At 39.0% G+C, this 25792-nt stretch overlaps 1 non-coding gene across 1 annotated transcript; it reads right to left on the reverse strand.

Moving 5' to 3' along the window:
• Nucleotides 1-14200: 14200 nt before the first annotated feature.
• Nucleotides 14201-14364, reverse strand: LOC142441841 (U1 spliceosomal RNA). The gene has a single exon (XR_012783159.1). It is a non-coding gene; the product is annotated as a U1 spliceosomal RNA (small nuclear RNA).
• Nucleotides 14365-25792: the final 11428 nt, after the last annotated feature.

Here is a 25792-nt window from a genome sequence, read left to right on the forward strand (position 1 = left end):
CCAATTTCCTCTCGTATAAATATGAAAAGATAATAGCTTGGTTTATTGCAAAGCATTGTCTGAAATTCCAGTTTAGGAAGAATTAACGCTATATTGTTGATAAACACACAGTGAAGATCCAATAAACTACTTAGATTTTCCCGTGTTCTGAGTAAATGGCTTCTTTACCCCAGAGATAGTGATCTGGTGCCTTTGTTAATTACAGATTATTTGATTCCTGGCTCTGACACTTGATACTTAAAATAATTGGAGAAATTATTTTGTTAGAATTGTTTGGAGAGTTACTACAGTTAATTTATGTTGAAAAGATGGTAGGTGGGATAGATCCTTTAACATCAATGGCATGGGAGGTCAGAGATAAAAAAAAAAAAAGGAGGAAAAACTTCCAATGTTCTTGGGAGTGAATGAATGTGACACTGAGACCAGACCGACACAAGGATTCTTATACTTCGGTACAAAAGACACACTAGGATTTCTCAAACAATCCAGTTCATAAGGAGGTACCATAAACTGTACATTCTAAAAACCATTAACTGCACATCCTAATCAAAGCCCAAATCAGAAAGTCTACTGTATCTTCAAAGCAGTGCCAAGATGAAGAATAAATAGCATACACACTTGTAATATTTTACTAAGATTTCAATCTTGAATTTAATTCCTAGCCTGTTATTTAGTTTTTAGTGCATGTAAAGTGCTATTTTTAGTGATAGCATTTTAAAAAATACAGAAACACTCTTTCTATCTTTTCTAAGTATATAATTCCACTTTTTCATGTTCTATATATACATACACACAAATGCATATATATCATATATGTGTATTTTAACATTATCCTTCATCCTGCCTCTGTATTTACTGCCTCTACCATGCCTTTCTACCAAACCTTCTGAGTTTTGTGCCTGATAAAATGCTACCCTAATAAGTTCAAACAGTGCGGCAATCGAAGGTGTATGTACCTCACTCGTGTGGTTGTTCCCGTTATATATCTGCTATTGTTTGGCTCAAATCTGAGCCTCCAGAGTGAGTTGAGTTCCAGACAGAAAGGATGACTAAGAGAAATACGGAAAAAAAAAAAACGCAGTTTCAGGAATTCTTCCAGTTTCTGTCAGACAAGTAAGCCGGTTTCTTTTACGATTCTGCCATATTTGTCTTCCACTCTATCCAGGGCTTTCCAATCGAGTTCTTTTTAGAGCAGGTTTATTAGCTCTCAAAATTTTAATGCATTAGATCTAATCTGAAAGTCCTGTCAGTTTTCTTCCCCAAAATGTGTTTCTAAAGAATCCTCGTGGTACAAATGTCAAGCACGTGCTTGGTCACGAATGGTTGGCAGTTCAAACCCACTCAGCACCTCTGAGAGAGAAGACCTCCCAATGTGCCTCCTAAAGCCACAGCCTAGAAAACCCATGGAGGCATTTCTTCTCCGTCCTCAGATTGTTATCAGCCAGAAACAATTTAAAGGCACATTCAAAACCAGGCACTCGGGTTCTAAATATCGAGTCCACAATTTAGAAGCAAATTTCAACCATGAGCCTAAAGAAATTCACCATAATGAGAAAATTAGCTAAGAATCCCCACATTCTCTGTCCATGAACTGTCTAATATTTTGGTGTTTTAAGTATAGTTTTATTTAAAAAGAAATTAAGATGAGCTCAGAACCGCAGTGCTGACCCTTTGCTTTCGGGGTCCAAGATGGTCCTGGCATCACTTTCTTTGATGGTTATGCAACTGCTATATCTTTAATGAAATTTTATAGTAAAAATCAAAGTCAGAAAAAATGAATCTATGAATACAAATGAGAGAACAAGATTCCAGTATTCTCATTTTTTAAATCCGAAGTCAAAAGCAGGATTAGTATCAGAGTCTACATTGCGAGAATCTGGTTTGCAGAAGGCTATGGATGGCAATGGGGACCCAAGCTACTTATGGGAACTGCATAGGAATTTAGCCTCCAGTATCTCCTATATCCATAACTGAAGGATGGAAGGAGAGTGGTTACTAAACAGAGTGCATTGGAAAGGTGAGTTTTGAAGACAAAGGGTTAAACCAGACTGGAAGAGCTAAAACTTTGTCAGTTTATCCCTTCTCTGGAGCTGAGCTGGTTCTCAAAATTAACTCTACATTTGTTTGTTCATATTAGAGTTTATCTCAGAGGTGTTATGTCATTGGAGGTCACCCTCTTGAAGTTGTGTTCTGTGCTTTTTGGTATATAAAGCCCAGGATTGAGGAACCTGTAGGGACAGCAGTAATAAGGGTTTGGTGGGGGTAGGTACAGTGGCGGTGGTGGTGGTGGTGACCATGTTAAGGATTCCAGGAAGAAAAATAATATTTGGCAGCCAATTGTAGTAGCAATTGTCTAATAATGCTTGATATGACTGAACTATGGAATGCTATGTTGAATGTATTGACTCCCAATTAACTTTAGAAAATGAACATTTTAAATTGAATAAAATGAAATAAAATGAATGGTCACATCAGATTTTGTTTTTTAAAGAGCAAAAAGGTACAGGATATATTTTCTAGGAAACAAAAGCATAAAAACATTATCAGAGCCTATAGTAAATTGTAAAAGTACCAGATAACACGGTCCTTCTAGAAATAGATTTTGACATCGGTAAATGTCATGGTATAATATTGTTGTTACGTGCCTTTATTCAGTTCCCACTCAGAGCAACCCATGCACAACTGAACACAACACTGCTCAATCCTCCACCGTTCTCACTGGTGTTCTTATATTTGAGCCTATTGTTGCAGCCACTGTCTCAAGCCATCCATTGACGGGCTTCCTCTTTTCACTGCCCATCTGCGTTACCAAGCAGGATGGCTTTCTCCAGGGGCTGGTCTCTCCTAATAAAATGTAAAAAGAATGTGTGATAAAGTCTCAGCACCTTTTCTCCTAAGGAGCATTCTGTTGGTACATCTTCCAAGAGAGATCTGTTTGTTCTTTTGTCAGAAGTGGGTGCTATCAATATTCTTCTCTAGCAGCACAATCCAAATGCAAGAGTCCTTTTTGGGTCTTCCTTATTCAGTCTCCAACTGCCAGGTGCCCTGGAGGCAATTGAAAAGGCCATGACTTGTGTCAGATACACTTCAGTCCTCAAAGGAATAGCCTTGCTTTTCAACGCGTTAAAGAGGTGCCGCATAGTATATTTATGCAATGCAGCTCATCACATGATCTCTTGACTGCTGCTTCCACCGGGAGTTGTTTGTGAACCCAAGCAAGACAAAATCCCTGACTACTGTAAACTGTCTCCATGTGTCAGGATGATATCATGAAGATATGCTATAGTTCTCAAAAACCATGTCTGTAAGTCTCAAATTTTTTGAATCATGTGATTATGCACACAAATGTTCATCTCTATCCGGTAGAGTGCAATTCTGCAATGCTATACCATATTAACTTAAGCAATATACAGCACTCAACTAGCACATGCAAATTAAAAAAAATTCAATGTCACTGAGAAAATTCTCACTCATAGCAGAGTAGGAATGCCTATATGGCTTTCTGAGGTGGTAAATATTTATGGGAACAAAAAGTAGTTTATTTCCCCTGCAGAGCGGCTGGTGGGTTTAAGCCATAGACATTTCAATTAGCAGACCAACATGTAGCCCACTCTATCAACTGGGCTCATCAACACACGTACTAAAGGTTGAAGCCAAGTGTAATTATAATAGAAAACTTAAAAGATAACAATTCAATACTGAAACAATGATTTTTTTTCACATACAGAACGTAAGTGGAAGTGAAAATGATGGAAATATATATGTCACTAGTGAAAATATTGTCACTTGCCTATCCCTTTGTCATATTGTTGTAGTCTGCATGTTGTGATGATGCTAGACATCATACCACTGGTGTTTAATGTCCCAGCAGGGTTATCCGTGGTGAGAAGCTGTAAGTAAATTTAGAGCGTAAGACTAATTTTAAAAATAAATAGTCAGTTTACTCTGAGGAATTAGTTACTGAATATCCTATGATAGCTTTACCACATTCTTTGGATGTGGATGAAGCAAACCTTTTTGGATCTTCACTTACTGATGGCTTGAAACTCAACATCTGAATGAAAAGCTCCAAGTATCCATTAATAATCACTACTTTCAAGATGTATATATGACTACAGGAGACATGGAAGTTATCAAAAATGAAACTGGAAGTATAAATATCAATATCTAAGATATTAGTGAGATAAAATAGACTCATCTTAGGCATTTTGAGTCCTACAGTCATCTTTTACCATATCAGGAATGAGAATTGTAAGGAAAATGGTGTCAGGCAATGACTTAAAAAATATTTTACGATCTATCTTTTAGTACAATTGTGTTAAGATAATACTCCATATAAGGAAGTTCAATCAATACAATTATAATTCACATTTGTGCCACAGCCATCAATGATAATGATGAAGAAATTGAATAATTCTACCAACTTCTTCAATCTGAAATTGATCGAATATTCGATCAAAATACGCTGGTAATTACTGGTGATAGTAATGTGAACACTGAGAACAAAGAAGGGCGGCAGTTTGTGGTGGAACACAAATGATATTTGCATAATATGCTTTTGTAATATCAAAATAATTTTGAACAATATCTTCATTGCAAATACACTTTTCAACTATCAAAGGTGCATAGATTGGCTTTGGCAGGCTAAATGCCTGGGAATAAAATTGACTGTATTGCGGAAAGAGACCATGGAAAAATTCAATATTAACAATGAAAAATGGCCAAGACCAAACTGGCATAAACTGTCAATTACTCATGTACAAATTCAGGTTGAATCTAAAGAAAATGAAAACACATCCAGTAGAGTCATAATAAAACCTTAATAGAATCCCACCTGAATTAAAGCCCATCTCAAGAACAGACTTAACACAGTGGACACTAAGTGGCTTAAGTCCATAGGAAATGCAGAATAACATCAAGAAAAACATAAATGTAGCAAGGAAAAGATGAAGGTTCTAGGAAGTAATGGAGTACCCATAGAAAAGTCCTGACATATATATTGCTATAAGCACTCCCTCATCAATGCCAAGAAATTCCAAAGACTATTTTCTGGCCGACTAACTGTAAGAGATCCATGTCTGTGTTCATTCCAAGAAATCAGACCCAATGGAAAGTGAAAATGATTGAACAATATCATACACAATTCAAATATTTTGAAGATTAATTTAAGATGGCTTTATTAGAACATTGATAGGGAGCTAAGAGAAACTCAAGATTAACTCAGAAGAAGATATGGACTGAAGGATATCATTGTTATCAGATGGATTTTTACTGAAAGCATAGAATAAAGAGATATGTCTACTTGTTGTAAAAATGGCATAGGACCCTGGCTTGTCTTCTTCTGGCTTCACAGGGGTCAGGGAATCCACCACCACACTATCTCAAGGTTTGTTCCTGTAAAGCAGAAATCAAACATACTTTCACTGGAAAAACTACTTTATTCAGATACCAACCATCCCCTCCATAGCACCCTCCTTCTTTGCCATGTTCAATACTTCATTACATTGACCACACAGAACTCAGAAACAATGCTCACGATTAGGGGAGTATAATAAGAAAGATAAAGTTTAAAATTAAGGATCAGAAAATTTAAGGATACAGTTCTTTTGTAGGCAACATTTCTTTGCAGCTATTCAGCAGGCATAGTTCTTTCTGGTCCTTGGTCTTTCAGCTGCACAACCCTTGTGCTCATCCTGGCTCATCAAATGTTACAAAGTCCCTATAACATTAATAAATGCCCCCAAAGGATCACATTCTGTAAACCAGCCTCCTGCTGGAAGGCACTGTGCTTTACTCATACGGAGAGATAAGAAGTCATCCCTCTGTGACATACTCTGTGGCCACTGCTGCTGCCCCCTGTTTTCACAGGAATCTCAGAATCCAAATACAGCTTCACCCATGGTGTTGCTTTCTTGCCGTTCATGAGATTCCTATTGCTGTTCTGGGATAGTGAACTTCATACTCAGTGAATTGCTAAACTCACTAATGCCCATGTTAGTGTCCATTGTTTGAGTGCCTCTCCTCAGTCTGTTAGTGGGTGTCACAAAAATATTGTGGATAGAACAACCATACGAACAATTCAACTTGGTCACATTTGTGTTTTACTCGGGTTGTGTGGATCATACCAAAGTGTGAGTAACTTTTTCAAGAATGGGAATTGCAAAACATGCATGTTCATGTGTAATGTGGACACAGACCAACGGGTAGATCAAAAAGGAGAAAGAGATACAGTATGACACAAAATCAGGAAAAGTATGCGCCAGGCTTTTATCCTTTCCTATAGTTAGTCAACCCTGGTTGTGTAGTGGTTACTATTGGGGTGCAAACTGCAAAGTCACCAGTTCAAAACCACCAGTTCCTCCAAAGGAGAAAGACAGGGCTTTCTATTCCTGTAAAAAGTTACAGTCTCTAAAACCCAAAGAGCAGTTCTACTCTGCACCCCAGGGTGCTATAAGTTGGAGTTGACTCAATGACAATGAGTTTGGAATTTGAGGAAATGGTGACTAAACAATACAAGAAGCTGGACTACATGCAGAAGATTGAGGAATTATAATTCAGAAAGAAGGCTCTTATCAACATTTGAGAAGCAGATAATATGACCGTGCTTACTTAAAGCAAATAGAACTTAAAACACTTACCATTTAAAATGAAAGACAATTTAAAAATTTGAGTAGGATGCAATAAGATTAAGATACAGCAAAACCACCCAAGCGACTACTGGTGGTGTGGTTGTTATCCATTGTGTTGCTAACCCCAAAGCCACCAGTTTGAAGCCACCAGGCTCTCTGTGGAAGAAAGATGGGCTTTCTACTCCTATAAGGAGTTGCAGTGTCAGGAACTAAACAGGAGCAGTTCTACCCTGTCCTGCATGACTGCTATGACCCTGAATAGACTTGATGACTGTGAGTTGAAGTTTTGTTGGATCCAAGCATTCAGGTCTTTAAAAATCTAAAGCACTGAAAGCAGAGGAGCACATGGAGGTAGAGTTGGGTAGCTCAATGCATCCAATAGTAAATTAACAATGCATAACCAAAAGATCAGACAGCTAAACAGAAAATAGCGAATGAGTGGCTGGAACACTGGGTCAAATTTTTGGCAGGCACAAAGTAAGAAGATACAACTTGGTAAACAAAAATTTATGTTTGTGAGGCTAAAAGTTGAGAAGAAAGAAAACATGATGCCATTGCTTAGTGCATATGTTTTTAAAGATATTTGCAAAAGAAACAGGAAAATAAAATGCATTTAATATCTGTGTAGAAACACATCACATTTTCTAATAGGGCTATAACCTACAAGCAAGATGAACAAAGAACAGAAAGCATTCAACATCAAATTGTTGAATTTCAGGTGGAATTATTGTGAGTTTCTCAACTTAAACTTTCTGTCAAAAAATAAAATACATTTTCCCTTGGAGAACAGAGCATCTGACAGGACCTCTGTATGTTTCTTTTTACAGAGCAGCCAGAATTCAACTACTCTTTATAAGGGCAGTTCAAGGAAAGGAACAAATGACTGAAAACCAGGAGATTAACTCACAATTATTGGTCTGATGCAAGCTGGCCAATAAGATTTATAAGTTGAATACTCAGTTGTAATCTAAGTGCAGGTATTAATATTAGCTCTATCTTCCCCTAAAAGTTCTCTGTGACTTTTAATAGTTGAGAGCACTCAGAGTAAATCTGTCCTGTCCTGATAGCTCATTTTACGTGTTTACTTGATAAGCCTTGCATTTCTTTTCTTAATCTTACATATATGAATGACTTCAGAAGAGCTTTGTTAGCATAGTATGTTGTCTTGGGCTGCTAACTTCAAGATCAGCAGATAGAAACCCACCAGCAGCTCCACAGGAGAAAGAAGAGGCTTTCTGCTCCTGTGAAGATTTAGAACTTTGGAAATCCAGAAGGGCAGTTCTACTCTGTTCTATAGTGCCACTGGGCATCATAATTGGTTTGATCACAGTAAATGTGTCTACTTTTAAAATACTTTATTGGCATATACGTCGCATATCATACAATTTAATCCTTCATTTATAATTAAGAAGAGTTATGCAATCATCTCCATCATCAGTTTCACAAGTTTCTTCACTTCTTCATCGTTGCTAGTTCCCCATTTCCCTTGATGCTCCCTTGCATTGCCCCTCACTCACTGCCTTCTAATCACAGACAGCTCATAGTGAACCCATAGGACATGGAAGAACTTCCCCTGTGAGCTTCTGAAACTCAATGGGAGTAGAAAGTTGCATTTGTCTCCTGCTCATCCAGAATGGCTGAACTTGCATTTACAGCCTGCAGAGCAACCACTGTGTTACTGGGGCTGCTGCCATAGCTCTCCAACCAAATTAGCTTCCAGAGAGTCAATTCCTACTCACAGAGTCCTAATTGCCACTGTGGGTTTCTGAGATTGTAGAGTTTTAGGGTATAGAATGCTTCATCTTTCTTCTGCACCATAACTGTAGGTGAAACAAATTTAGTACAGTTACTATCTCTATAGGTTTCCCCATCCTGGATTTCATACACAGAAAATCATACAAAAATACACAAACAGGAAATAAACAGCAGCAACAACAAAAATCCAACAGCAATGGCTAGACGAAACTGAGAAAACCTCGATCAAAATGAAAGCAGAAAATATTAAAAAACCTGAAACAACTTAAAAAGGGATCAGAGGGGAGATCAAATGATGAAGCATTGCATTTGAGCCTAGCCACATCTGCCATAAACAATTTTACAATGATCTCTGATAGGCGGACTATTCATACCCCTGGACTATGGCCAGAGGAATTGACCAGAGGATCAATACATGAGGCAACCATGCAAATAGTGTTGAGACTACTACTTCCATCCACACTCTTCCACCAATCAGTTGTTCATAATTTAAGCTCTGATTTTATTAGTTACAATCCTTGGATCACACAGGCTGGTGTTCTTCCATGTGGCCTTATTGGACACCTCACTTATATCCCTGCTTGATTTAACAGAAGCAGGTGCTATTTTGTTGTTGTTGTTAGTGGGGCGCCATCTGGTTTCTTCAACACACTTTGCTATAGCAAAAATATCTTCAGTAATCTCTTCAGGATGGTGAGTATCAAGCAGAGCCATGCCATAAGAACTAATTTTTCTTAGATTGAGGCGAGGCTTATGTGTGCTCCCCAAATCCATACATATGTCTATGGTTACATACTTCTCTGATTCACTTTAGAGATATTGTTTCTATCATCGTTTGTCTATCATAAAATGATAGAGAACACTATAAATCATCCCCCGAGGCATAAGGTACTTCTTCTAATCATTAACTTATCAGTAGTATATAATTTAAAACATTTTTGAAAAAGGAAATTATACAAGTGTAGGTTGATTTGAGATAATGAATTCAATACATGAATGATTGACTTGTACGGATTAAACTCTTAAATGAGGGGACACTATTTGCATGAACATGGAGGTTGGTGAGAGGGCAATAACATTCATTAACAAAAACAGAACCATGCTTATCATATGAATGTTATTAGAAAGCAAGGAGAGCATTATAATAGTAAATATACAATAGACCCAAGACACTAATCATTCAGAAGTGTCAAAGCAAAAGATGCAAACCAAAGTCCAATGACCTCCAATTCCATAACGTTGGGTTACCTGTTATCTGCTTTTTCTGACACTGGGGTGTTTCAGCCTTGCCAAGAGAGTATGTGAGTTCCTTGCATCTTCAACAGGTAAGTTTGAGATACAGCCCAGGTTCCACATGGAATCCTTCTGGTATGGCCTATGAGTACAGAAAACCACAGCCCAATATCTCTCATGAACATAAGCACAAAATTTCTCAACAAAATTTTAGCCAATAGAATATGTAACATATATCAATTTTCTTTTTTTTTCATGGCTGAGATTTATACTAGGAATTCAAGGATGGTTAAACTTTGGAAAAACAATGTAATCCACTAAATAAACAGACAAAGAATATGAACCACATGATCACATCAGTAGATGCAGAAAAGCCATTTGATAAAATCCAACACCTATTTCTGATAAAAGGCTTTAATAAAATAGGGTACAAGAGAAATTCCTCTACACAGGAAAAGCTATCTATGAAAGTCTAATTTCCAATGTCATACAAATTGGTAAAAAGAAGTTACACTCTCACTATTTGCGGACAGTATCATTTTATAGAGTGAGAACTACAGGGAGTCCATAAAAAGACCATTGGAAGCGATTGATGAATTTGGCAAAATAGCAAGATACAAGATTAACAATTAGAAATCCATTGTATTTTCATATACCAGCAAAGACAGTTCTGAAAAAGGCATCAAGTACCCTTTACAATAACTACACAAAGGTGAAATACCTAAAAATAAGCATAACTAGGAAATAAAAGACCTATCCATCAAATTATTATAAGAAAGCAAAAGAGAATGACACAAGTGGAAGAACACCGTGTTCATAGCTAGGCAGATAGAGTATTGTAAAAATGACAATAGCGCCTAAAAACTAGAAATCCCTAATGCACGTCCATTGGAATGCACTTCCTGCAGCGCCGGGTAGAACTTCCCCTGTGAGTTTCCAAAACTGGAACTCTTTACAGGACCAGAAAGCAGCTTTCTACTCCCGAGGAGCTGCTGATGGTTTCAAACTGCTGACCATGCTGTTCGCAACCCAAGGCATAATCACTACACCACACAGAGGATTAAATACTAAGGTATAAACCTAACCAAAGAAGATGACAGAACATTCTTATAAGAAACCAACCGAGACTTACACAAATGAAAGTGTGTCCTGTGTTCATGGATAGGCATCCTTAATGTTGTGAAATATCAAAACCACCTAAAACTATCCACAAATACAATGCGATTCTCATCTAAATCCCAACTTATGTATCAGAGGACCTGATACAGAGGGCTTAAGTTGAGAGCAAATGCTTTGAGAGTGATTAGGGCAAAGAATGTACGGATGTGCTTTATACAATTGATGTATGTAGATGTGTGGATTGTGATAAGAGTTGTATGAGCCCCTAATAAAATGTTTTTAAAAAAATCCAATAAACTAAAATATAGGAGTGATTGTGAGATAGAACCGTTCTAGGCAGAATTTTGTCCTATTGTACTTAAAGCCACTATAAATGGTTGCAATATTATCCATCGGTGCCTGATGACAAAGACAAAAATGGTCAGAGATCATATATGAGAGCTTTTCAAGTGGTGATCATCAGAAAGGAAGATGACCAAAACCGGCATTTGAAAGAATCTGTTGATTGTTTTGCTGTTTTGCATAAAGAGAGATATAGTTATTAATTATAAGTTACATCTAAATGTTTAAGCTATAGAGCAACATTTATAATACTTTACGCAATTTACCTCACAACTTGGGTGTAAATATTCTAATTTTAACATGGCAGCTATAAACAGTAATCCAGATGTAACAAATAAACAAAGATTTTCTGCAACCTTGCAACCTGGCAGAAAAAAATACCTGTTACGTTCCAAAACAGCAATACCACTTCTCATTGGCAAGAAGCAAGCAAATGCATAGGGTTCGTCTCCTTGTTTTTCACATTTCATTGTGTTATATCAGTGTGACTCACTCCCTCACTGCCCGCATGTCAGAACTGACTCACAGCGACCCTAGAGGACAGGGTAGAACTGCCCCTGGGAGTTTTGGAGACTGTAACTCTTTACAGGAGTAGAAAGGCACATCTTTCTTACTATCTCGGTAGAAGGATTATTTTTTTAACTTAGCTTTTGCTATACATTTTTTAGAATATACATACAAAAACCCAACCAATTCATATTTATACATGAGTAATTGTCATATTAATTACTGTCTTTGAGTTGTGCCACTCTTTTTACTCTTCTTTTCAAACTCTTCCTCCTCCTCATCTTCCTGTCTCTATGTTTCTAAGTGGCTGTTATTCTCAGTATGATTGGTCCGTGCCATTGAGTAGTTTCTGACTACGGCGGGCGCTGGGAGCAACAGAAGGAAACCCTGCCCTCTTCTGCGCCATCCTCACCCCTGTGGTTATTGCTGACCCCGCTGCTGCAGTCACTGTTTCAGTCCATCTCATGGAAGAATTCCTTGCTTTTACTACCCTTCTACTTCACTATGCATGATGTCCTTCTCCAAGAACTGGTCTCCTTTGATAATCATGTACAAAGTACATAAGACAAAGTCCCACCATGCTACTCAGGAACATTTGAATGTACTTCTAACAGATCTGTTTGCTCTTTTGGCAGTTCGTGATATAGATTATAGTCTTTGCCACTAACATATTTTAAATGTATCAATTCTTCTTTGGTTTATTTTATTGATTGGTCATCTAGGGATGTCATATTGACAGAATCTTTTATAATTAGATCTTCAGATTCTCTGATTTTATTTGTAATTTTTGCTAACACTGAGGTTTTAAACTTTCGTATTATTGCTAATATTTATTATAGCATTAGTAATATATTGCTGAAATATTATTTTTGTTTTATTCAGAACTATTTTAAGCATTTGTTGAATCCTGAAATATTTTATTTCTACCATGCTAGCATACAAAAATTGATTTCAGGCAGAAATCCTTTCATGTCATGGAATAGAAAGGATTGGCTTTCTGAGTAATACATCTTCTGGGAAGTTGCTTTGAAATGAAAGCCTTTTGAAATGCGGAATGGAGTTTATTGAGGGAAATGGTGAGAACAACAGCTAATTTCTTTTTGTGATCATTATTTGCTCCCAAAAATGACCTCACTGACTAATGGTTTGAATTCTTTGTACACTTACATAATCATCAATCAACACCAGGCTGAAGATTCTAGGGGATCTATGAGGGATCTATGAGTGCCGACACTGAAAACTTCCTATTTGATGTTCTCCTTGTTTTGGAGAGGCCAAATATAAGGCATAGAAAAGCAAAATTATATGCTAAAGATATTTTCATTAAGCAATAATCAGGTGCGCCTGGTTTAGCTTCACCAGAAACTTTTCAAAAAACTGGTGAAAAAAAGATTTTAAAAATTTTGTTAAAACAGAATTTTTCAATGAAACATTTCTCCCAATTGAGTGAGAATGATAACATCAATCATATTGCATAATCATCAGAACTATACTTTACCATTTTGCTGACACCAGTAAAAAGAAACTGATATTTGAACATCTTCCCTTTTTCCTTCCATATCATTCCTGAAAACCATGATTAAGTTCTAGTTTTACATATTTGAATATTTTTTGCACTTTATATTAGTGAGAGAACACAATATTTGTCCTTTTGTAGTTAATTTATTTCACTCAATATAATGTTTTCAAATTCTATGTATTTTGGCATATATCAGGATTTCTTTTTAAAATCATTTTATTAAGGGCTCAAACAACTCTTATCACAAACCATACATACATCAATTGTGTAAAGCACATGTGTACATTAATTGCCCTCATCTTTCTTAAAACATTTGCTCTCCACCTAAGCTCCTGGCATCAGGTCCTCATTTTCCCCCTCCCTCCCTGTTGCCCCCTCGCTCATGAACCCTTGATAATCTATAAATTACTATTTTGCCATATCTTTCCCTGTCAGACATCTCCCTTCACCCACTTTTCTGTTGTCCATCCCCCAGGGAGGAGGTCACATGTAGATCCTTGTAATCAGTTCCCCCTTTCTAACCCATCCTCCCTCAACCCTCTCACTATTGCCTATCACACCACTGGTCCTAAAGGGATCATCTGCCTTGGATTCCCTGTGTTTCCAGTTCCTCTCTGTACATCCTCTGGTCTATCCAGATTTATAAGGTAGATATGGGATCATGATAGTGGGGGAGGAGGAAGCATTTATGAACTAGAGAAAAGTTGTATGTTTCATGGTTGCTACATCACACCCTGACTGGCTCATCTCTTCCCCAAGATCCTTCTGTAAGGGGATGTCCAGTGGCCCACAAATGGGCTTTGGGTCTCCACTCCATACTCCCCCAATCATTCACAATGATATGATTATTTTTTTCTTTGATGCCTGATACCTGATCCCTTTGACACCTCATGATTGCACAGGCTGGTGCACTTCTTCCACCTGGGTTTTGTTGCTTCTGAGCTAGATGGCTGCTTGTTTACATTTAAGACACCAGACACTAAATCTTTTGGTAGCCTGGCACCATCAGGTTTCTTCACCACATTTGCTTATTTGCCCACTTTGTTTTCAGCAGTTGTGTCAGGAAGGTGAGCATCACAGAAGGCCAATTTTTTTTTAGGGGAGAGCGCGAACGCAGTCCCCCACTACCACAAATTATGCAGTCGAGTTTCCCACATTTGGGGAAATCGCAGGGGTCAGCACATCCGGAGTGCAATGGATAAGCCTCGCCCTGGGAAAACCACCTTCGTGATCATGGTATCTCCCCTGCCAGGTAAGTATGAGAAGGCCAATTTTTATCTTTTTTTTTTTTGGTTGAGAAATATCCCAAAGGATGTACATGCTATATTACGTTATCCATTTAAGTGGTTGTGAATTGTACAAAAATGAACATTGGGTATACATGTGTCTGCCAGTGTCTCTGCTATGAAATCCCTTTGGGGCTACATACTTAACTACTGCTTCCTTGAATTACAGTGAAGTTACCTGTTCATATATTGAAAAGTGCTACTGAGTCAGGTATGACTCATAGCCACCCTGTCCACAATAGACTGAAACAAAGCCCATTACTGTGACACCCTCAGGATTGTTCTTACGCCTGAGTCCTTTATGGCAGCTGCTGTGTCGGTCCATCTTGTGCAGGGCTTCCTCTTCTTCGCTGCCCTTCTAACTTTACCAAGCAGGATGTCCTTGTCAGGGACTGGCCTCTCCTGAAAGTATATCCAAGTATGTGTGACAAAATCTTGCTATCCTCGCCTTTAAGGAGCATTCTTGCCCTACTTCTTCCAACACAGGTCACTCTGTCCTTTCTGCAGTCCGTGGTACTTTCAGTACTTTTCTTCAGCACCACAATTGAAACGCATCAATTCTTTGGTTTTCCTTATTCAATGTCCAATTTCACATGCATGTCAGGCAATTTTAAAAGACTATGGTTTTGGACAGGGACATCTTAGTCCTCAAAATGACATCTTTGATTTTTAATATTCTAAGCAGGTCTCGTACAGCAGATTTACCTAATGCTATGTGTCCTTTGATCTCTTTACTGCTGCTTTCATCAGCATTGATTGTGGAGCCAAGCAAGACCAAATCCTCGACAACTTCAACATTTTCTGTGTTTACCATGATGTTACCTGTAGCTCCAGTTGTGAGGGTTTTCACCTTACTAGTAATCGGTACTGAAAGCTGCGAACGTTGACCTTCTTCAGCAAGTGCTTCAATTCCCCCTCACTTTCAGCAAGCAAGTGTGTGCTATCTGAATATCCCAGATTGTTAATGAGCCTTCCTCCAATCCCGATGCCACATCATTCAGATAACTCAGGTTCCACGATGATTTGCTCGGCATACCGATCGAATAGTTATGAAGAGAGCATGCAGCTCTGACATACACCTGTCGTGAATTTAAAGTATTCCCCTGTTTACAATTGCCTCTTGATCTACGTACAATGTCTTCATGTGCATAATGAAACATTTTGGAATTCACGCTCTTCTCAAGTGTATCCATAATTTGTTATGATCCACACACCTGAATGCCTTTACCTACTCAATAAAACACAAGTGAAAATCTCTCTGCCATTCTCCGCTTTGAGTCAAGATCCGTCTGATATTAGCAATGTGATTTTCGGTTCCACATCCTTTACAGAATCTCTGGTAGCTTCCTGTGAATATACTGCTGCAACTTTTGTTGGATGATATTAAGAAAAAAAGTTACTTGCATATGATATCAATGATATCGTTCCATAATTTGATCATTCTGTGGGTCACTTTTCTTTGGAAGGAATACAGATATCAATCTCTTCCAGTCAGTTGGCCAATTAACTAGCTGTTTCCCAAATTTTCTCGCATAAAGAGTAAGTGATTCCAGTGCTTCTTCACCTTGTGGAAACATGTCAATTGGCATTCCATCAAGTCGTGGAACCTTGTGTTGAGTTCATGCTGTTAGCACAGCTTGAACTTGAACCTTCAGCACCTTTGGTTGTTTCTCTATACTGCTTCCTGACAAGGTGGAATGTGGACTCCCTATTGTTGGTGCCGTGATTGTGTGCCGTTTCTATCTCCTTTTGAAGCTTCCTGCATCATTCAAAAGCTGGCCCAGTATTGCAACTCAAAGCTTGAATGTTTTCCTGAGCTCTTTCAGTTTCAGAAATGCTGAGCATGTTTTTTGTTTTGGGTTTCTAACTTCCCATCTTTGCATATGTCATTATAACATTTGACTTTGTGTTCTCAAAATTTTCTATTTGAAATTTCCCTTTGAATTTCTTTGTTCAGATCTTTGACTTCATCATTTCTTCCTTTTGCTTTAGCTAGTCTATGATGAAGAGCAAGTCTCGGCATCTCTTCTGATATCCATTTTGGTCGTTTCTTTCTTTCCTGTCTTTTGAATTGCCTTTGGCCTTCTTCGTGGATGGTATTCTCCCACAGTGCATCACGTTATTGTCATTAGTGTTCAATGCTTCCAATATGGTCTCCAGATGTGCATGAAATTCAGGCAGGGGAGATCCAAGGTCATACTTTTGTTCAAGGGCACTTGATTTTATTTTCTTCAGTATTAACCTGAACTTACATATAGGAAATTGCTCTTCTACCTCAAGTCCCTGGCCTGGTTTTATCTACTGATTTTGAGATTCTTTATTGTCTCTTCCCACAGATAAGGTCAATTGGATTTCTGTGTACTCCATCGGGAGAGTTCTATGTGGAAAGTCACCTTTGTGTTGCTGTAAAGGAATGGATATTGTTATGAACATGTCCTTGGTCTTGCAAAATTCTATAATAGGATCTGAAGCTTCATTTTTATCACCTTACCCATATTTTTCAACTACTATTTCTTCCACATGGAATACATAAGAGTGATACCTAACTTCCAGGTCAGTAGTTCAAATGCACCATCTACCCATTAGGAGAAAAATGAGGTTACCTGCCTCCATAACGATTTAAAGCCCTATATAGAGTCTCTCTATATTGGAAAAGACCAGATGGCAGTGAGTGGTGGGAAGAGATGAAGAAACATCTCAATATCATCAGTCAATACAAGATTGAGATCCAAATGTGAAACAGCCCATCAATTTTTCATAGGCAAGCTCAGGTTGAAGCTGAGTAAAATCAAGAGCCCAAATATGACCTCCTGTATATCACACCTGATTTCACAGATAATCTCAAGGACAGATGTGGTATATTGAACACTAATAACTGAAGATCTGATGAGCTGTGGGATGACATCAAGAGCATCATACATGAAAATAACAAATGATCATTGGAAAGAAAGAACGTGGATTTCAAAAGAGACTCCAAACTTACTGTTGAAAGATGAGCAGCTAAAGCAAATATAAATAATGATGAATTAAATGAGCTAAACCAGTTTTTAAAGGGCAGCTTTAGGGAGAATGAATAAACAGTTGTATATACACACAAGGGTATACTATACAGAGTTATAGAATACTGATGAATCTGAAAAATAAGCATAAAACCTGAGGGATATTATACTAAATGAAATTAGGCAATCAAAATACAAATATATTCTGAGATCATGGTTGAAAAAAGCTGAGAAAAGTTTTTCACACTTTAAGAAAAACTCTTTTATCATTACCGGGGAGAGGAGGAGATGCTAGGAGGGAAGCTCACTGGCAGACAAATATTAACTTGGATGAAGAAGAAAGCAATATAAAAAAATAAAGAGGTAAAACTGAAAATTATGGAGGTAAGAGAAGATACTGGGAGATTTACAAGAGTTAAAGTTGAGAAGTAAATATAATATACACAGTCCTACGATAACTGTAATCAATTGTAGATGCTTGGAGGAGAAAATGAGAGTATATTCAAGATTATCTAGATAGCTCTGATAGAAGTAATTTGTTCATTGGGTGCTTACTTTTGCGGTAAATATATCCATGAATGTAAACAGGGAAAATTTCTTAGCTATAACCAAACATCTTCAGGAAATGAGTTGCTGGACCCAGGGGATCAGGATCATAGTATCAGGGAACACCAATATCAATTGAAATAACAAATTCACTTAGATAATATTCCATATCCTATTCTGGTAATTTTTGCCTGGCATCTTACAAGGTAGGTAACAGCCATCTAGGGTAAAAATATTTGTTTCTCCCCATTCAGAGTACAGAAGAGTGATGAAAGTCAGAAGGCACAGGGAAGCAATCAGTCCAAAATACTAAACCAAAAATCTCCCAACTCACTGATGTCGAGTCAATGTTCACTCATGATGACCCTATAGGACAGAGTAGAACTACCCGTGCGAGTTTCTGAGACTAATTCTTTACAGGAGTTGATAGCCTCATCTTTCTTCCATGTAGCAGCTGATGGTTTCCAACCGCTGACATAGCTGATCACAGCCTAACTTGTTACCACTATGCCATCAGGTGTCCTAAAGGACCACCAAACATCAGCCTCCTCAGTGCCAAGACCAGAACTAAACGGTGCCTAATTACCACTTCCAACTGATCTTAGAAAGTTCTCTATAAATTGAGAGAAAAATATGGTACAAAACTCAAAATTATAAACTATGACTCTTAGTTACTCTTTAGTACTGAATGTCAACTTACCCTCGTGGCTCATTTTTCAGTCAAACAACAGAAGATTATAATAAGAACAATAACAAGAATATGCCAAGCAGACCTTACAATAGTAAGAATTTAAGATGCTATCAGCATTTAACCAAAGATAAAAATCAGATGAGAGAAGGAAGATTAGAAACAGGACGCACAGGGAGCCATGGGATAAGTGAGTATCTACATTGAGTAGATGTCAACGAATGAGTTGAAACAAACTGTGTATAAATTGTTTCATGTGAAACTGATTATCTGCTCTGAAAACCTTCACCTCCATCAGTTGTCTATCATTTTGGCTTTCAGGTTGCTGTTATGTTGGCAGCTTTGGCCACAGTATTTCAAATGCCAACTATGATGCCCAAAGTGAGTAGGTTTCAGTGGAGCTCCCAAACTAACATCAGACTATGAACAAAGAATAGAGATGAATGGCAGTGGAGCGTGGTCACTCTACTGCTGAAAGAGGAGTCCCACAGGTTGGAAGGCACTCAAAACACAACTGGGGAAAAGCTGCCTCTTCTATTATAGGGTCAGCCATAATAACATGTTATTAGACAGCTTTTCCCCAGTTGCATTTTGAGTGCCTTCCAACCTGTGGGACTCCTGATGGAGGAAAGCTTCATACGATGTTGGGACATGTCTCAAAATGAAAACAAACACCTACAGATGTCCATCAATCATTAGAGAGGGGAAAGTAAGAAGTATGAATCTAAGAAATTTGGAAATCACCTAAATGTAAATGGAATGCATAAAAATTGATATTCCATGTTTTGGTGAAATGGTATGGTATTGGTTATTGTGAATCAGACTGTTAATATGATAGAATGACAAATTCAAGAAGAATGGCAAACATCCATGCTTAAAAAGAACATGTCTAGTTCTAGAAACACAATGCAGTCTTTGAAAAGATAATATGAATACACAACAAGGAAGTCCAATTAAAACAACTATTATTCAAACTTTCAACAATTAACAAGCAAGTGATGAAGAAATTAAAGAATTCTACCAACATTGTCAGTTGGAAACTGATAACATATGCATTCAAGAGACATTGATAATTCCAGGCTATTAGAATTCAAAACCGGGAAGCAAGAAGGAACATTAGTTGGATATCACCTTAGTGATCGAAACAAAGCTGGAGATAACATGAAGGGATTTTATAAGACCAACAACTTTTTCATTGCAAACACCTTCTTCCAACCACATGATCAATGACTTTCTACATGGGCCTCATCAAATGAAATATACAGGATTCAAACTGACTACTTCAGCAAGAGATGATTGAGAAGCTTCATATAAGAAGCCAAAATGAGGCCAGAGACTAATTGTGGAAAAGATCATCATATGTACTGTCAGGTTGAAGTTCAAGAAATTAAAACACGTCCAGGCTGTGCTCCGCTAGCACAGCCTGGCTCACCAGGCCGTGATGATGATGTTCCTGAGTAGAGCAGCCAGTCCACAGAGAGAACAACATGGCTGGCCCTACTATGAGACATGATGCCCCTCAGTGACTAAGGGCGATACAGGGGACAGCACCGGAGACACAGTGTGGGAATTGCACCTGACCTGATCCCACCACACCGAGGCAAATCACTGGGGGAGTGCAGCGGAACAGCAAGGGAATGGAGTGGCAAGGTCCCCAGGGAATGCTGAAAGTGGACTTTGGGGCCAGGGCGTGGTGCCCCAACAGACTGGACTGGAAAACGCTCCTAAGGGCCAGCAAACGATCCCTGAACTAACTACAAGCTTTTCTCTTGTGAACTGTTTTGTTCTGTTCTTTGTCAGTGTTTTGTTTTTGTTGTTTTGTTGTCTGGTTGTATACTGTTGCTTTGTTTTCCTCTGTCTAGTTTTCGTGCATGTTAGTGACTCCACAGGTCTGTCTGAATAGGACAGGCTGGATGAACTATCTGGAGGAAAAACAACGGGACCGACAGTTCCGGGGGGGACTTGGGGTGGGGGGGTAGGGGGGGTAAGGAAGTGGTGTTAACAAACCCAGGGACAAGGGAAAAACATGGGACCCCAAATGGTAGAGAAGGGGGAGTGGCAGGCATGGTGGGAAATGATCAAGGGTAAGGTTGCTTAGAGAAGAGGTATACTCTAGCCCAGGTGGCGATGAAGCATGGTAGTAGGGCAGGAGGAAAGTCAAGGGAGATGGAGGAAAGAGCTAGGAGTCAAAGGGCATTCATGGAGGTATAGACAAAGACATGTACATGCAAATATATATAGGAGGATGGGGAAATAGATCTATGTGTCTATATTTATATGTCAAGTATTAAGGTGGCGGAAGGACCTTGGGCCTCTACTCAAACACTCCCTCAATGCATGAATACCTGCTTTTATTAAATTGGAACTCTATGATGCTCACTCTCCCGACACAACGGCTGGAGCCAAAGTGGGTGAACAAGTAAATGTGGTGAAGAAAGCTGATGGTGCCCGGCTATCAAAAGAGATAGTGTCTGGGGTCTTAAAGGCTTGAAGGTGAACAAGCGGCCATCAAGCTCAGAAGCAAAAAAGCCCACATGGAAGAAGCACACCGGCCAGTGCGATCACGAGATGCCAAGGGACCAGGTATAAGGCATCATGCAAAAAAAACAAAAACAACGATATACGTGTGTGTATGTATGTGTATATATGTGTATATGTATATATATACCATATTAAATGAAGGGGGAAGTGCAGAGTGGAGACCCAAGCCCCAAGTGTCGGCCAATGGTGATCCCCTCATAGAGGCGTTTAGGAGAGGAGATGGGTTAATTAGGGTGCGAGGTAGTACAGATGAAGAACACAGCCTTCCCCCAGATCCTGGATGCTTCCTCCCCCCAACTACCATGATCCGAATTCTACCTTGCAGGCCTGGATAGGAAAGAGGCTGTACACTGGTACATATGAGGGCTGGAGGTACAGGGAATCCAGGGTGGATGATACCTTCAGGACCAAGGGTGTGAGGGACGATGCTGGGAGAGTGGAGGGTGAGTGGATTGGAAAGGGGGAACTGATTACAAGGATCCACATGTGACCTCTTCCCTGGGAGAGGGACAGCAGAGAAGGGGGGAAGGGAGACTCCGGATAGGGCAAGATATGACAAAATAACGATGTATAAATTACCAAGGGCACATGAGGGAGGGGGGAAAGGGGAAGGAGGGGGGAAAAAAAGAGGACCTGATGCAAGGGGCTTAAGTGGAGAGCAAATGCCTTGAGAATGATTGGGGCAGGGAATGTATGGATGTGCTTTTTATACAATTGATGTATTGATGTATGGATGGTGATAAGAGTTGTGTGAGTCCCTAATAAAATGTAAAAAAAGAAAAGAGGAGAAAAAAAATGATTAGGGCAAAGACTGTACAGATGTGCTTTATACAATCGATGTATGTATATGTATGAACTGTGATAAGAATTGTATGAGCCCCTAATAAATTGTTAAAATTAAAAAAAACCACGTCCAGAAGAGCCAACATATGAGTACATACTTATCTTAATTTTGAGAAGATTTCAGAATAGATTTTTAAAATTGAACATTACTGATAGAAGACAAGATGAGCTATGGGAGGTCATTAAGAACTTAATATATGAAGAAAGCAAATGCTTATTAAACAAAAAAACAGGAAAGAAAGAAAAAATCAAAGTGGATGTCAGAATAAATTCAGAAATCTTCTCTTGAATTTACAGTAGCCAAAAAAAAAAAAAGGGAGACATGATGAGATAAAATAGCTGAATAGAAAATGCAAAAAGGTACCTCAGGGAGATCAAGTATATATATATATTGACTTCAAGGATCATTTGTTGGCCCTTAGGAGTGTTTTGCAGTATAGTCTGTTGGGACACCACGCCCTGGCCCCAAAGTCCACTTTCCGCATTCCTTTTGGCCTTGCCGCTCCATTCCCTTGCTGTTCCGCTGCACTCCCCCAGTGCTTTGCCTCGGTGTGGTGGGATCAGGTCAGGGAAATTCCCACACTGTGTCTCTGGTGTTGTCCCCTGCAAGGCCATGGGGCAGTGAGGGACGTCATGTCTCATAGTGGGTTGGCCATGTGGTCCTCTCTGTGGACTGGCTGCTCTAATTGGGGTCATCGTCCTCAGGGCCTGGTGGGCCAGGATGTGCTCCACTCTCCTCCTCCCCTTTCATCTGCTCCTGTGTGCTCCGATCAGATATGTCCATCTCCTGGAGCTGCAGAGTCAATGTCGTCCTTTGAAACAAATCCTTCTGGGGGGAGACCAAGTATTATAATGAAATATGCAAACACCTAGGGCTAGTAAAACAAAATGGAAAACAGACAGAGTCTGTCTAAAGCTGAAAGAACTAAAGGAAAACCCAGCTCAAAATGAAATACTGAAGGATTTTATGGGCAAAATATTGACTGCATCACAAAGGAAACACGCAAAGAGCATGGAAAGAATACACAGAGTGAGTGCACCAGAAAGAACTGGTCAGCACTGAACCATGTGGAAAGGGTGGTATTGAAGGAAGAAGCCCAGGCTGCCCTGCAGCCTTTAGCTGAAAACATCGCTTCACAAACTGACAAGATACCCATTGGAATGTTTCAGTGATGAAACACTTTGCCTTAAAACAAAGACATCTAAAGGAGACTTCAGCCTAATCCACACGGAAAATGCACACCAGGGAGTGAAATCCAAGAATTGTAATAATAAAATCAAAATCTGAAAGAGGACACGGTATCAGAGCGTCAGTTCTGAACACCCAAACTGCAGACGGTTGTGGATGACAGTGGAAGCCCAATATCCATTTACAGGGTTGCCACGTCGATTAAGCCTTCGGTGACTCCCCTCTGACCAAAGTCCAGAAAAGTGAAAGTTCTTGCTCTCATTGGCTGTTTTATTTGTCTCTTTATTTTGTATGTTTTTCTGTATAGGAAATCTAGGATAGATAGATCTATAAAGACATTAACTGGATTAATAACTTCTTAGGGGGCCTGACAAGGGAGGAGGTGGGGATGGTGGGCAGATGGAGGATGAGAAGCCAACAATAGTGAGTATAAGCAAGAAGAAAATGTTCTAAAACTGACTGTGGTGATGATTTTACAACTTCTCTTAATATGATTGAATGATTAAATTGTGTGATATATGAATCATATGCCAATAAAACTATTTTTAAAGATGAGGAAACACTGGAAGCACTCTCTTAATCATGCAAAAATCTGGAAGACAGCTAATTGGCCAACTGACTGAAAAAAGATCCACATCTCTGCTCACTCTGGAGAGATGAGCCAATAGAATGTGGAAATTATCACACCATACCATTAATATCATTTGACAATGATTGCAGCAGTGCTTTGATAGGGAGTGGCCAGAAATGCAACCTGTATTCAGAAGAGGTCGTGGCACAGGGATATCAGTGCTGATGTCAGATGGATTTTTACTGAAACAGAGACTACAAGAAAAATGTTTACTCGCGTTTTATTGACTAGTAAAGTAGATCATGCAGAAACTGTGGAGAGCAACAACAGAAGAATGGGAATTCCAGAATACTACTTCGTGCTCCTGGCCAAAGTGGCAGTTTTATAAACATTAACAAGGTATATTTCAGGGTTTAAAATCAGAGTAAGTGTACATTGGGGTTATATCTTTTTATCATACGTATTCAATCTGTGAACTGACCAAATGATCGAGAAGCTGGACGATATGATACAAGGCATTAGGATTGGAGGGCGGTTTATTAACAACATGTGGTATGCAGACGACACAAGCTGTGTTAGTCTGGGTACTTGAGAGAAACAAATCCACAGAAACTCATGTACAAGAGAGAGTTTTGTATAAAGGGTAAGTGCGCATCAAGAACACATCCCAACCCAGTGCTGCCCAAGCCCACAAGTCCAACTTTAACCCATATGTCCGACACCAATCCACAAAGTCCTCCTCCATCTCACAGAATAGATGCAATGATGTCAACTGCAAGAGGAAAGCTGAATCAGTGAATGTATAAGCATCTCAGCGCTGGCAGGGGTCTCCAAACAGGTGCTCCAGCACCCAGGGCTACATCAGGGTAGGTCCATGTGGCTTCTCCTCAGGGATGTCTTGCAGGAAGTGAGCCTTGCCAGCTAAAGCAGGGAACTGGCTAAGGCAGCTGCATCCTGTTGCGACCATCAGAAAGCAAGAGACCGGAGAGCCAGAAAGGCACGGCTCACCGAGCTACTTATCTCCCCGCACTTCAATTAAGTACACATGTGTTTATCGGCCAGGTTGGTACTATAAACTAACTAACTTACAACCTTGCTTGCTGAAATTAAAGACTTAAATCACTTGCTGAGTAAGATCACAACTTCAGTATGGACCACAACTCAGTGTAAAGATGAAAAAGATCCTAACAACTAGACCAGTAGAAAACAAAACAGAGAAAAAAATTTAAATTGTCAAGTATTGTATTCTACTTGTTTCTTCAAATAATACAGATGGAAACAGTATCAAGAAATAAAATAATATATTTCTTTGGATACATCTGCTGCACACGACCTCTCTAAAATGTTGAAGAACTATGATGTCACTTTGAAGAATGAGGTATGCCTAACTCAAACCAGGGTATTTTCATGAACCTCATATGCATGTGATAGTTTGACCATGAATAAGGAATACTGGTTTAATGGATGCATTTTAATTATGGTGTTTTTGAAGGATATTTAAAGGACCATGGACTGTGAGCAGATCAAATAAATCTATCTTGAAAGAAGCATAGCCAAAATGTACATAGGAAGGAGGAAAGTAAAACCTGGTCTCATGTTTTTCAGACTGTTATTAGGACAGATCAGTGTTTGGCAATGCACCTTATGTAAGGCAAAGTAGAAGGTCAGGGGAAAAGAGGAAAGAGCAAGGAGATGGAGTGGTACAGTGGTACCACAATGAGCTCAAACGACACGTGTGAGGATGATGCTGGACTGGGAGTATTTTTGTTCAGTCCTACACAAGCTAGTCGAGTCAGAACTGACTGTAGAGAATCTAATCATAACAACAAATCTTTCACCCAATCCATAATAAACAGTGAAAACAACAATAACAATAAAAAACAAACAGCACCATAAGCAGTTCAAGAAGTCAAGTGGGCCATTAAAATGATTTTTTTCAAAGACCTGGAATTAGAAATTCAAAAGGGAAGTGATGCCCAGTATATCTCAATCTGAAAAATCTGACAAGAATTCAAACCTTGAGTT

The sequence above is a fragment of the Tenrec ecaudatus genome, chromosome 2 (assembly GCF_050624435.1).
Source record: "Tenrec ecaudatus isolate mTenEca1 chromosome 2, mTenEca1.hap1, whole genome shotgun sequence".
Taxonomy (NCBI): domain Eukaryota; kingdom Metazoa; phylum Chordata; class Mammalia; order Afrosoricida; family Tenrecidae; genus Tenrec; species Tenrec ecaudatus.